This window comes from Podarcis cretensis (assembly GCF_951804945.1).
Source record: "Podarcis cretensis genome assembly, chromosome: 14".
Taxonomy (NCBI): domain Eukaryota; kingdom Metazoa; phylum Chordata; class Lepidosauria; order Squamata; family Lacertidae; genus Podarcis; species Podarcis cretensis.
In genome coordinates, this window is record NC_137183.1 from 6,589,997 (window position 1) to 6,602,119 (window position 12,123).

General features: G+C 40.7%; 2 protein-coding genes across 16 annotated transcripts in view; both read right to left on the reverse strand.

The window, feature by feature from the left end:
* TCF12 (transcription factor 12) overlaps positions 1 to 12,123 on the reverse strand; it is a 143,315-nt gene that overhangs the window by 103,887 nt on the left and 27,305 nt on the right. The window lies entirely within an intron of this gene.
* The window catches only part of TEX9 (testis expressed 9), a 119,095-nt gene continuing 118,935 nt past the window's right edge, over positions 11,964 to 12,123 (reverse strand). The window contains exon 11 of the transcript XR_013833051.1: positions 11,964 to 12,043. The gene's annotated coding sequence lies outside the window, so the exon portion shown is untranslated. The remainder of the gene's footprint in view (positions 12,044 to 12,123) is intronic.

Here is a 12,123-nt window from a genome sequence, read left to right on the forward strand (position 1 = left end):
TTACTCATGAATATTAGGTGGCACCAGTCTCAATACAGAGCCTGATATCACATTCTTACATGTGAATATGGTCTGTTTATTTCTACTCTTTTTTGGAGTCCAAGTGTATAATATTTACCAATCTTCTCTATCTATATGCCAATGCTGTTGAAGAATTCTAAAAGCTAGGAAAATGGCTAATCTTCCATTTGTAAAAGCTATGCTGGTTTCTCCTCAGAAAGGTGCTATTTATATATATTTAGCTTTGGATAGCACTTTTCACCAATTTACCATGAACACAAGTTAAGCTGACAGTAATTCCTAGATCCACACTGATTTTTCTACTGCTTACCTTTCAGGCCTCCACTAAGGAGTTTGCTTTTAGTGATTAAAGGTAATTGTTGCAAATTAAAAAAAAAGGAAATGCATAAAATAAGCCTTTTTGCAAATGATAGAGCAATTATGCTATCTAATCCAAAAGCTGCAATACCTGTATTAATGAAAGAACTAAGCAATTATGGTAAAGTGACAAAAATCAATGAATCCAAATAAAAAATAATGTATATGGGTATTTCTCCCTCTGACCATTTAATCATGCAAAAACAGACAGGTTTTTAAATCTGCAGCAAGGTAATAAAATATATGGAACTGCAGATAACTAAAAATCTGTCAACTTTAAAAAACAAACTTCACACCATTTCTTTTACAGCTATGACAAGAACTTACATCTTGGAAAGACCTACATTTATCATGGTCAGGACTCATAGCTGCTGTAAAGGTAGTTATCTGATGATGATGATGATTGTTGCTGCTGTTCAAGTTATCTGTTCAATTTATATACTGTCCTTTATCCGAAGATTCCAGGGCAGTGTTTCTTTTTCAAGTGCTGCCAACTAGGATTACACCAAAACAATTTAAAATATGGCAGGGCTCAGTAAAAAAGTTCATACACAAAGGACAAAAAGTGCAACCAGGCTCCTGAATTATATGTATCCATGTTTAAAGTGGCGGGTTCAGAATCCCACACCTCCAAACTTATTACAATCCCTTCCAATTAAAGCATTTGATATCACTGATCCACAGACAAAAGGGTAAACCATGGCTAGATACAGTCATACCTCAGGCTGAAGTAGCTTCAGGATAAGTATTTCCAGGTTGCGCGCTGCGGCGACCCGGAAGTAACGGAGTGCGTTACTTCCTGGTTTTGCCACTCGTGCATGCGCAGACGGTCAAAATAACGTCACGTGCATGCACAGAAGCAGCGAATCGTGACCCGCACACACGCGCAGATGTGGGTTATGTTCGCTTCTAGATGAAAACAGGGCTTCGGAATGGATCCCGTTCACACCAGAGGTACCACTGCATAGAAATTTCAGATCCAGTATACAGAGCATGTCCTTTTCTGCCCTCTTTACTCACTGAAACCCATACCATTGCAAACCCTTTCCTCCACACCACACTGAGTGTTTGGAAAACAAAAATTAAAAAATTGGCTTCTCTGATATCTCCCCTTATTCCTCTTCACTTCCAACTATCTTTTTAAAAAGCAAGACAATGCTTAGATTGAATGGCTGGGAACAGATGGCAGACTTTTATACGCTAAAATACCTTTTTTTGCAAATGGTATTCCTCTATGAAAAGAACAATTCATAGCTGACATGCCAAACCTTAAATGGTCATGGTACCATTTCAATCAGCTGTTAAGATTCCTGTTAAATCTAGATATTTCCACTAAGGCAAACAGGAACCTAACAGCAACAGAACACATCTTTGTTAACCTCGCTCCTCTCTCTAAGGGCATAGCTTCCTCAATTTATAAAGCTTTAATAAACCTAGAATATGGCAATCTTTTGTACACAAAAATGACGTGGGAGATGGACCTAGAAGTCAAAATACGAAATGAAAAATGGATGTCTTTGTGGTCCAAGAGCCTGCTGAAATCCGTTTCTGCAGAAATCAGGGAATCCTTATGAACACTTTTGCATAAATGGCACTATAAACCAGTGATGCTATCCCAGATATCTAAGGTATTGGAGGGGATGCACAATCAAAGGTACATATTTCCATATGTGGTGGTTTTGTAACATCATCAAACCCTTCTGGAGTTCAAAGAAATAAGGTTGATATATAACAAAACTATTGAAATGTATGCACTAACACTACTTGGGCTTATGATCCCACCCAGTGCTTTTTTCCTACAAAAATGTTTAGGGGTACTCTCATTTTGACTCAAGAAAATCACCATTTTATAGATTAACTCAGGAAAAATAAATACAATAAATGGACAAAAGTACAAAGATTCACAAAATGTTTAGGGGTATGCATACCCCTGCGGGACCCCAGAAAGAAAGCACTGACCCAACCCATTCAAGATTAACCTAACAATGACCACTTAGCCTTTCTACTGACAGCTGCCCATATGGAGATAGCCAGATATTGGAAAACTGGTGTTAACATCTATTCTAGGCACACCAGAGTATGGTCAATATCATTGGCTGAGAAAGTAACATGTCAGGTCAGAGAAGCATAGAACAAACACAATCCCTATGGCAAATGTTTATTAAATACATCAATTGTTCAGACTGTGGCAGGAATCCACCCAACACTCATGGGAAAATGTGTGATATTTTAGACTAATCTAACAAAACTTTATTACACAGTGTGACAAAAGTCTAATTTTATCAGGACAAGTTGTTTGTTGCCTACTGTTGTAACACGTGTTTTCTCAAAATGTATCTTCTGTACCATGAAAAATAAACAACTTTTTTTTAAGAAAAAGAAAAGTTAATTGTTGTTAATTTCTTTCCCTCTCAGCTTGCATAAATGTCAAATAGTTGGCTCATGGGTTAATAGCACAGACAAAGGACAAAATATTCATGTTAACGCTCATTTAAGATTGGCCTAAAATGCGCAAGGCAGGTTGAAAGAGAAATTTCAAACTAAGAATGACCGCTTTCAAGGAAGGTCTTTACAGTATCAGCTGCTGAAAAGCGAAGTCATGTTTGTTGTTAATTGGCAGTTATAATTTAATGCCATAAGTTACAGCCACAGTATAGCTGTAAATCATCTGCATGGTATGAGGGTGTGATTTCCCAACACTCTTGCCAGAGCAGAAAACCTCTACAACTTTGTCACATCTTGCAGCTGACAATGCTGTATTAATTTTGCTGTACTTGATCCAGGAGCTGAGGAAGTGTGGTGTCTGGCACTGACAAAGACAAAAGTAATCTCTTGGCATATATAACCCTTTTCTTCCTCAGACAAGAGAAGAAATAACACAACCACCACCACAACAAACACAAAACAAAAATTTATTTGCTTGCCCAGTACCCAGAAAATAGAAAACTGACTCATGAAAATATCAAGATTTAGCAAAATCTGGAAACAGACTTTTTACAAAATCTAGCAGTATTTTTATTTTACTATTTTATTTATAAAAATATTCATGAATTGTCAACTCATAACAAAATCAAGGCAGTGTATACTAAAATGATTAAAATAGCATAAAACTATAAAAACATAAAATACAGAACGAGTCAGATTAATTCTTCTATTTATAATAATATTTATTAGGGGAACATACATAGATATAATAATGAACACTCATTTATGGATAGCTTGTGAACAGACCCTGCCACCAAGAACAGGGCATTAAACTAGGAGGTTGCATTGAGCCCTTTCAGGCATTCCATAGCTGCTGGCAGGTGTTCCTGCAGGTCATAGGCATCAATGATGACGATATTTTTTTATATATATCCTGACTACCTGACTGGGTTGCCCCAGCCACTCTGGGCAGCTTTCAACACATATAAAAACATAATCAAACATTAAACATTTAAAAACTTTCCCATATAGGGCTGCCTTCAGATGCCTTCTAAAGATTGTATAGTTACTTCTCTTCTTGGCTCAGGGGTAGCATACCATACCCTCCAACATATCTGCGATGAAAATAGGGACATCCTAAGGAAAGGCAGGACATTCTGGAATCAAATCAGAAACTGGGACATCTTTTCTAAATCAGAAACGTCCCTGGAAAATAGACACACTTGGAGGGTCTGGTATTCAGGCTTTGTAAGCCAAATCCATGCTGTGTGTATACCATTGCAGGTCTAGGCCTTAATGCCTCCTGGAGCTTCAGCTGCCTAACAAAAGACAGGAAGGATTCTAAAACTCTCCAATAAGATTATTGGTAGCTGACAGGCAGCCAATCCCCTGCTGTGAAAGGACCAGTGTTGTCCTTCGCTAGTTACAGAACAAGACGACCTATGGGAGGTTGTGTTGCCTAGGCTGGGTTAAGGTATATATACTAGGTTGTGTGCCCCCATTTGTCATTCTTGTTCCTGGTGTTTAAATAAAACTTTTTGAGCTTAATCTCAGTCTCAGTTATTCTTCAAACCACCTACACTTCAGACACCACGAAGAGCAATAAGCTTCCATCTCTATAATGACTATTATCCATCCTTCTAACAGTCAAAAGTGGTTTTTATCTGCCTACTTCCTCAAAGGCTTCATACAACATAATGACTATTTAAGTTCTGGAAGTGGGGAAAGACAGGCCACCAATGCATATATATCTGGCAGGCTTTTATCAAGGTATGTGGGTTGTGTGAAATATGGACTGATTTATGAACAACCTTGCATGACACAACTGGCAGCAGAGGAAAAGCAAATGGTGTATAGCAATAGCCCCTTTTTGTTATCTGCCATACAATACTTGTGTGTGATGTGAGGGACAGCTTCCACAGCCATCATTATTGTGGTTATTTAATAATAGATGTAGATGGAATTTGTACTGTTTCAGTGGAATTCTACACCAGCCGCTCACAATGTTTCAAGCAGCTTCAGAACAATATTGCTTAAGCAGAATGAATTCAAGCTAGACCAGACAAGAATCAACTTTTAAAAAAACAGAATGTAAAATTATTGAATCCTTTTAAAAATCTGTCTTAAAATTATTATTATTATTAATTAAATGTATATACCGCCCTTTATCAAAAGATCCCAAGGCGGTGTACAACATTAAAAACACATTATAGAACATCAACGACAAAACACAGTCAGTTGGGTTTATTGTGTTTAGAGAACAGTCATCACACACATAAAAATAGTAATAAGAATACTGCTACTAATAGTGGTTTAGATTTCTACTCCCTGACTTTTAGCAGGTGAATCATTTCCCATCCCCCCTTTAAGTTTTATTACACAAATTTGTAAAGCCTTGGCAAGAAATTGGGATGTTCTAAGGGATATACACCTCTCAAAACATAATAAATGTACCTGACAAAACGTAATAAAAAGCATACTGACAGACAGCCTAGTAATAAAATAGTCAACATAACAACAGTCCTCTCCCCCACACTTTCAACGTTTGTGATCAGCACAACAGCAGCAATGGAATACAGTAGGAAATAAACAATTCGTGTCAGTTTTACAAAGTTTCAGTGTCAAAATTCAAAACCCTACCTATAACAAGACAACTACAGGAACAATTGCTCTCTTTAATTTTTTTAAAGAATTGTTTACATTTCCTGCAATGAGGCCTACATATTATCTATTTTACAACTCTTTTCACATAATATATTTCTCTAATGACAACATTCCGAAGCAACTGATAAAAATTTCTTATTACTTCTATTTATGTTATATTATAATCTGCTTCTTTAGAGTGAAAAACCTCAACACATCCATATAGATCTGCAACTACAAAGAGTTATTTCAAAACCCATGTGCTAAATATGCTCCACCATATATTTAATTGATTTTGAAATAGTCCACACAGACTTTGGAACTGAGAATCAAATTTCCCTATTGCCCCAGCCAGACAGCTGTTTGGACCAAGATTTCCAGAGCACCAGACTGTGATAAAGGTTTCGTATTTTTTTCACAAGAGTGTACTGCCCAGCTGGCCTTGCAGACCCTCCCCACTAAGCAGGCAGCAGCACTTTACTGCAAAGTAAAGCCTTTACTGCAGGGGTCACCAAGCTAAGGCCCATGGGCCAGAAGCAGCCTGCAGAGGTCATTTGACCAGCCCACAAGCTGCGCCTGAACCAAGTTGCCCACTCACTGTGCTAAACCGGCACAGCGCAGCACGGGGACTCGCTTCCACGGCACCGGAAATAACGTCTGCATGCAATCTGGCCCACAGAGGGATCTCCGCGGGACCGATCTGGCCCAGGCAAGATAAACCTTGCCAACCCCTGCTTTACTGCAAAGTAAATGGCTGTTTCCTGCCTGCCGATCTGCAAGGCATAAGCCCCGGCCACCTCTCAGCTGGCATTGCAGAGTAAAGGACTGCACTCCATTCAGCAAATGATAAGATTCAGTTAGCTTTACTCTTGCTTTTGTTATGCAGGTTTAAAGCACACACCACACCTCTTACTAGGCAGAGTAGAGACCCAGCTTCCCTGCTGAGGGTTGGAGATTCTGGTGGCCTCTAAAGTGATGCTTAAACAGTGGGTCTCAAGGCTGCAATCTGCCTCTCCTGTCACCCATTTGCCTGTCGTGCTCCCCAGTCTTGCCAGCGCCTTTTGGTTGGATCAATGAAAGCACTAGCAACTCTCTGCATGCTGAGTAAAAGTGGCCAGGAAACAGAAGAATTGGGGGGGGGGGAGTGAAGTGAGGAAGAAAGGGCAAGAGGTGTTGAAAAGTGAGAGAAAAGGTTACTATTAAATAATAAACTGGGAATAGAAATTAATAGGATAAGAGAGGAAAGAAATGAATGTAAAAAGGATCAGGAAGAAGTGATGAAAGAAACCACTTCTCCACTTAAAACCTCCTGCCCAAAATGGGGAGGCTGAATCACCATACCTTTTTTCTAGAAAAAGAGATGCAGGAACTCCCCCCTTTTGGGGACGGACAATTTTCCGTCACCCAATCGCAGAGCTGCCACAATCTCAGCACCATGCCGCCCATTGCATCCAGCGCGAGGTTACTAGTGCCGTTCCAACAGCACCACTAAAGAGATGCCGGAACACACAAAAAATAGCAAGTGTCTGTACTTAGCTCAAGAAAAGATGAGCCATAGAACTCATTGCCTCAAGGAGAACACTGTGGCAAATAATTTAGCAATTTCCAAATATGGATTAGATATCAGTAGAAAGTGCTGTCAGTAACTGTGCTTACATCTGCCACAATTTTGTGACTGGCTCTGCTCCTGCACCACCATTTCTGACTGATGAGCCTCAGTAATTTTCAGCTACCTCAAGTGGGTTCTGGGGATAGAAAGTTCGAGAATCCCTGCTCTAGATGTTTTGGACTCCCAACTCTCAGCAGCTCTAGTCATAATGACCAGTGGTCTGGGATGATAGGATAACTAGAAGGGCCTCACCTGCAGATCTATATGGGAGGATGCATTCTCTCAGATAGCATAGAACCAAGCGGTTTAGGGTTTTGTAAGCCATCAACATGTCATAAATCCTGGCCCAATCCAAAACTTTATTGGGGTCTTAGACCAGCATAAGGTAAGAGCACCTCCAAACATAAAGAAAACATTCTGGATAGGCAATAAGGCAACTGCAGAAGTAGACAGTACTCATTCTCTCAATTACAGTAGACCGGCATAAGATAAAAACACATAAAACATGTAAATCAAACCTTCAATTTTAGACCTCCTATGACGTATGCCAATCGTAGCAGCACTATATCTGGCAACTGAATATGTTATATCAGGATTTATATCTTGGAGCATAGAATTGGAGATATAGAATTACCCTATGTGTCCTGGAAATTTGTGTATTATTGGCAGGATAAACCTAGCACGTATGTTTGTGTAATACTGGCAGTGCATAAAAACATGTTCAATTGTTTCTATGTGCCCAGAGCTGTAGGGGCATTTTGTATACGCATAAGATGTCTTCCTAAAACAGCCCTCCTGGATGGCTGAAGGGAGAGCCTGGCAACGAGCCAGAGTAAAAGCTCTTCACTGTTTTCGTATTTCAAGATTAGCTAAATATGCTATTGGGGAGGTGATGTACCTACTTGTTTCACTAATGAGAATCCTGGCCCAGTAGCAAATTGACAGGCAGTTCTTTTTAGAAGTGGTATAATATGCTTGCAGAACATAGTTTCATTCAGGAATCCAGCTCTGGCCTTATGCATCAGCACCAGCATCAGCTTCCAACACAACCTTAAGGACAGCCCCAGATGCAGTACATTACAGTAATCCAGTCTATATGTTACCACCATATGGGTCTCCGTGGCTCACCATGATCTCAGTGGCAAGGCTATCCCTGTCCAGGAAAGTTTATAGCTGGTGCATCAGCCAAAGCTGGTAAAAGGCACTCCTGGCTACTCCAGCCTCCAGTAGCAGCACTGGATCAAGGAGTACCCTCAAACTACACGCCTGCTCCTTCAAAGGAACTGTAACAGGATCTAGAACAGGCAAATTATCCACTTCCTGGATCCAAGACCAACAAGGCCTCCTTCCTCCAGCCCACCACTGTATCCAGACATTGGCCCAGGACTTGCACAGCCCCACCTGACTAAGCTGTAACAGAGAAACAGAGCTCCAAATCTCCCAGTAACTGCTCTCAAAGGCTTCATATAGATGTTATACAGCATTCGAGACAGGTCTGACCCTGTAGCAGTTAACACTCAGGGGACCAAGGCACAACCATCCAATACAACTCTGTGATACAGATACCATGGCAAAAGTTGCTGAAAGTTATTGTAGAAGCAATAGGTTCATACTCCCTTTACTGTCCTTCTCCCAGTAAAAGTCATTCAACAGGATGAACAAAGTTTATTCAGTCCTGTAACCAGGTATGAACCAAGTCCTGAACAGGTCCATGTTGGGACCAATTCCTGGTTAGGGTCCTGGAAAAGCAGTGAAGAAAGGCAAGAGTGAATATCCTAATGCAATATTGAAATCTGGAGGTAAAACTGACGAGGCAAATAAGAAATGGAGTGTGTGGAACAAATCGTGAAAATCACACAAAACAGCACTAATTATAATGCATCTGAAGCACAGTAGTTAGTGTAAAAAAATCACATCTACAAGCTCAACGAGGTCACAGGCTAGTAGTACACTGGATACAAGTATGAGGAACATACATTTCCGTTCAAAACCTGACTGTCCCTGCAGCTGCAACTGTTCCATTATCTTCAAAACCTAGGCATTTGTTGCATGAGGGCCAAAACCCTCATTGGGGCCAAAACCACCTATAAGAGGAAAAGCCTACTATATTAGGTCAAATAACTATTTAAGTCCCACACTCTGTTCTCCCAGTGACCACCAGATGCCTATGGACAAAATCAGTGTGCCATAGTATTCTTCCCACTCAGGATTCCCAACAACTTGTATTCAGAGGCATACTGTCATTCAACACTAGATCTTAGGCGTAGGTATGTGTAGGTAGATCTTAGGTGTAAGCAGTCATTTGTGAATTCAGTTACATCCAGCCAGGTCTCTGTAACACATATCTGGCTGGCAGCTTAATCCAATTAAACAATGCATGGTGTTCAAATTTCTATCAATTTGCAAAAAATGGAGCCTACAGATTCCGAGGCACAAGCCAACCAAGGGCACACATCAGGGGAGGCTTGCTGCCTTCATGCCCTGTTTATGGCCTTGAAGTGGGCTTTCGCAGAAGGTACAAGCAACAGATTACTGCTGTTCCTTCTGACAAATATACAGTTGGAAGAAAGAAAATACACTCCTTCTTTACTTCTGGGTGGTGGGTGTGTAAGAGGGTTTGCCTCCCTCCTTTCCTGTTAAGTTTTGAATAAGGGAGCAACAGCAGTGGTGAGGCATTGCTGGCAAATTCTGCAGAAGCCCAATGAGTATCTTAAGGGCTGTCACATGGAAGACGGAACAAGCTTGTTTTTTCCTGCTCTGGAGAGTAGGACTCAAACCAATGGCTTCAAGTTACAAGAAAGGAGATTCCGACTAAACATATGGAAAAACTTTCTGACAGTAAGAGCTGTTTGACAGTGGAACAGTCTCTGTCGGGAAGCTGTTGACTCTCCTTCCTTAGAGGTTTTTAAGCAGAGGTTGGATAGCCATCTGTCATGGATGCTTTAGCTGAGATTCCTGCCTTGCAGGGGGTTGGACTAGATGACCCTCAGGATCCCTTCCAACTCTACCATTCTATGATTCTATGAACTCAAGGGACAGAAGCCATGTCATCTTTCCTTCCCATTCTCTCTTGAAGAACAGGTAAATTTGTTCCCACAAGTTGGACTTTTAAACAAATGCCAGCCATACCTCATTGCTGCTTCCAGCACAAAATAAGTGGGAAAGGGGAGAAGCAACAGCTTATTTCATAGCTGTCAACTTTTCCCTTTTCTTGCAAGGAATCCTATTCGGAATAAGGGAATTTCCCTTTAAAAAAGGAAAACGTTGACATCTATGGATTATTTCCTCCATGGAGCAGAGTAAGTAAGAATTACACTGGTTTCTCTCTTTCCTCATTAGATGTTTGTGGGGGAAACAACTATAAATGAATACAATCAGGATCCAGCATTCAAATACTGCCTAGCCCGAGAGACTGGTAGAATGCAAGTATACTAACTACTCCCCTCCCATGCCACTTCAACTAACAATTAACTGAACACACCATACTACTGAATTAAATGTCAGGTGAAATTTAAGCTTTGTAACCTTTGTGAAAACTTGGCTGACCTAAAGACTTCCTTAGCATTCCAGAAGTGATGGACAACTGTAGTAAAATACATGCTCCTAGTTGCTACCATCTTAAGGTGATTCAGTGATGAAAAACTAAATTTGACCAACTGACTCAACCAAAACTAGCAGTCCAAGCTGATATGATATTGTCTTTCCTATATTCCCAGGCAACTCACAAATCTTGGCCAGTCCAAATCCCACATTCCTCTCACCAACACAAGGAAACGAGCTCAAGTGACCTGATGCTCCTACAAGCACCTTCTTTTCCCAAAGACAAAGTGAGTTCCATGACAGTATGGATCTCTATACACACACATTCTAGCCTGTAAAGCCCATCGTTTTAGTGTTTCCCCTTTAGTGGAAATTAGTCTCCAACAGATGCCTCAGATAAGCATTTCAGGTACCATCAGTGGCTGCAGCCAACTTTCAGGTGGAACTCTACCTTACTCATGTATTCATCAACAGAAGAGCAGGGAGGCTGTTTGAATGAGTGTTTGTCTACCCATCTGAATATGTGAGGTCTGTGTTTGTTTGTTTGTTTGTTTGTTTAATATCAAGACAATTTCATAAGCATTAACTTACATCCAACTCAAACCACAATATTCAGTCATTAAAATAAGACATAACCAATCTGCATTGAAGATAAAATAGAAGTCTCAGTGACGCCTCTCACCCAAATGTTTTTGACACTTGCAAAGTGAACACTTGCAAAGGGACACAATGAAACCTCCAATGGAAGGAGTTCAGCAGCCAGGGGATCACCACAGAGAAGGCCCTACCAACAACAGTAACTGTCTTGCTGATTATGCCAACAGTCACCTCTATCTGCTACCATTTTATTGCTGGCCCTAACCCTGCCATTCTGTGACTGGTGGCTTCAGTAATTTTCAGCCCTCTGGTATGCCCTGGGAATAGAAAGCTAGAGAACTCATACCTCAGAACAAGCCCCTACTGACAAACAATGCACCCAAAGCAGATCTGAGTTGGAATGAGAGGCCAATCTACACCCATGGCTGCAGTTCTTGCAGGGTAGTGGCTCAGCTCAGATAGGTAGTCTCATCTCCACCATCTGCCAACTGATGGCACAAAAAGTCAGAATGTGGAGACAATACTCCGAGGAAAACCATGTTTAAGCATAATATATTCATCATTAACAAAGATGACAATATTTCAAAGTAATTCATTTTTCCTATATACTTTCATTGGGAATTTTAGTACTTAAGTACATCTGCCAACCTAGCAGTTCGAAAGCATGTCAAAGTGCAAGTAGATAAATAGGTACTGCTCCAGCAGGAAGGTAAGCGGCGTTTCCGTGCACTGCTCTGGTTCGCCAGAAGCGGCTTAGTCATGCTGGCCACATGACCCAGAAGCTGTACGCTAGCTCCCTTGGCCAATAAAGTGAGATGAGCACCGCAACCCCAGAGTTGTCTGTGACTGGACCTAATGGTCAGGGGTCCCTTTACCTTTAATTTTTTACATCTGCTATGCTCTGCTGAGATTAGTTTACATGGTAACAAAGG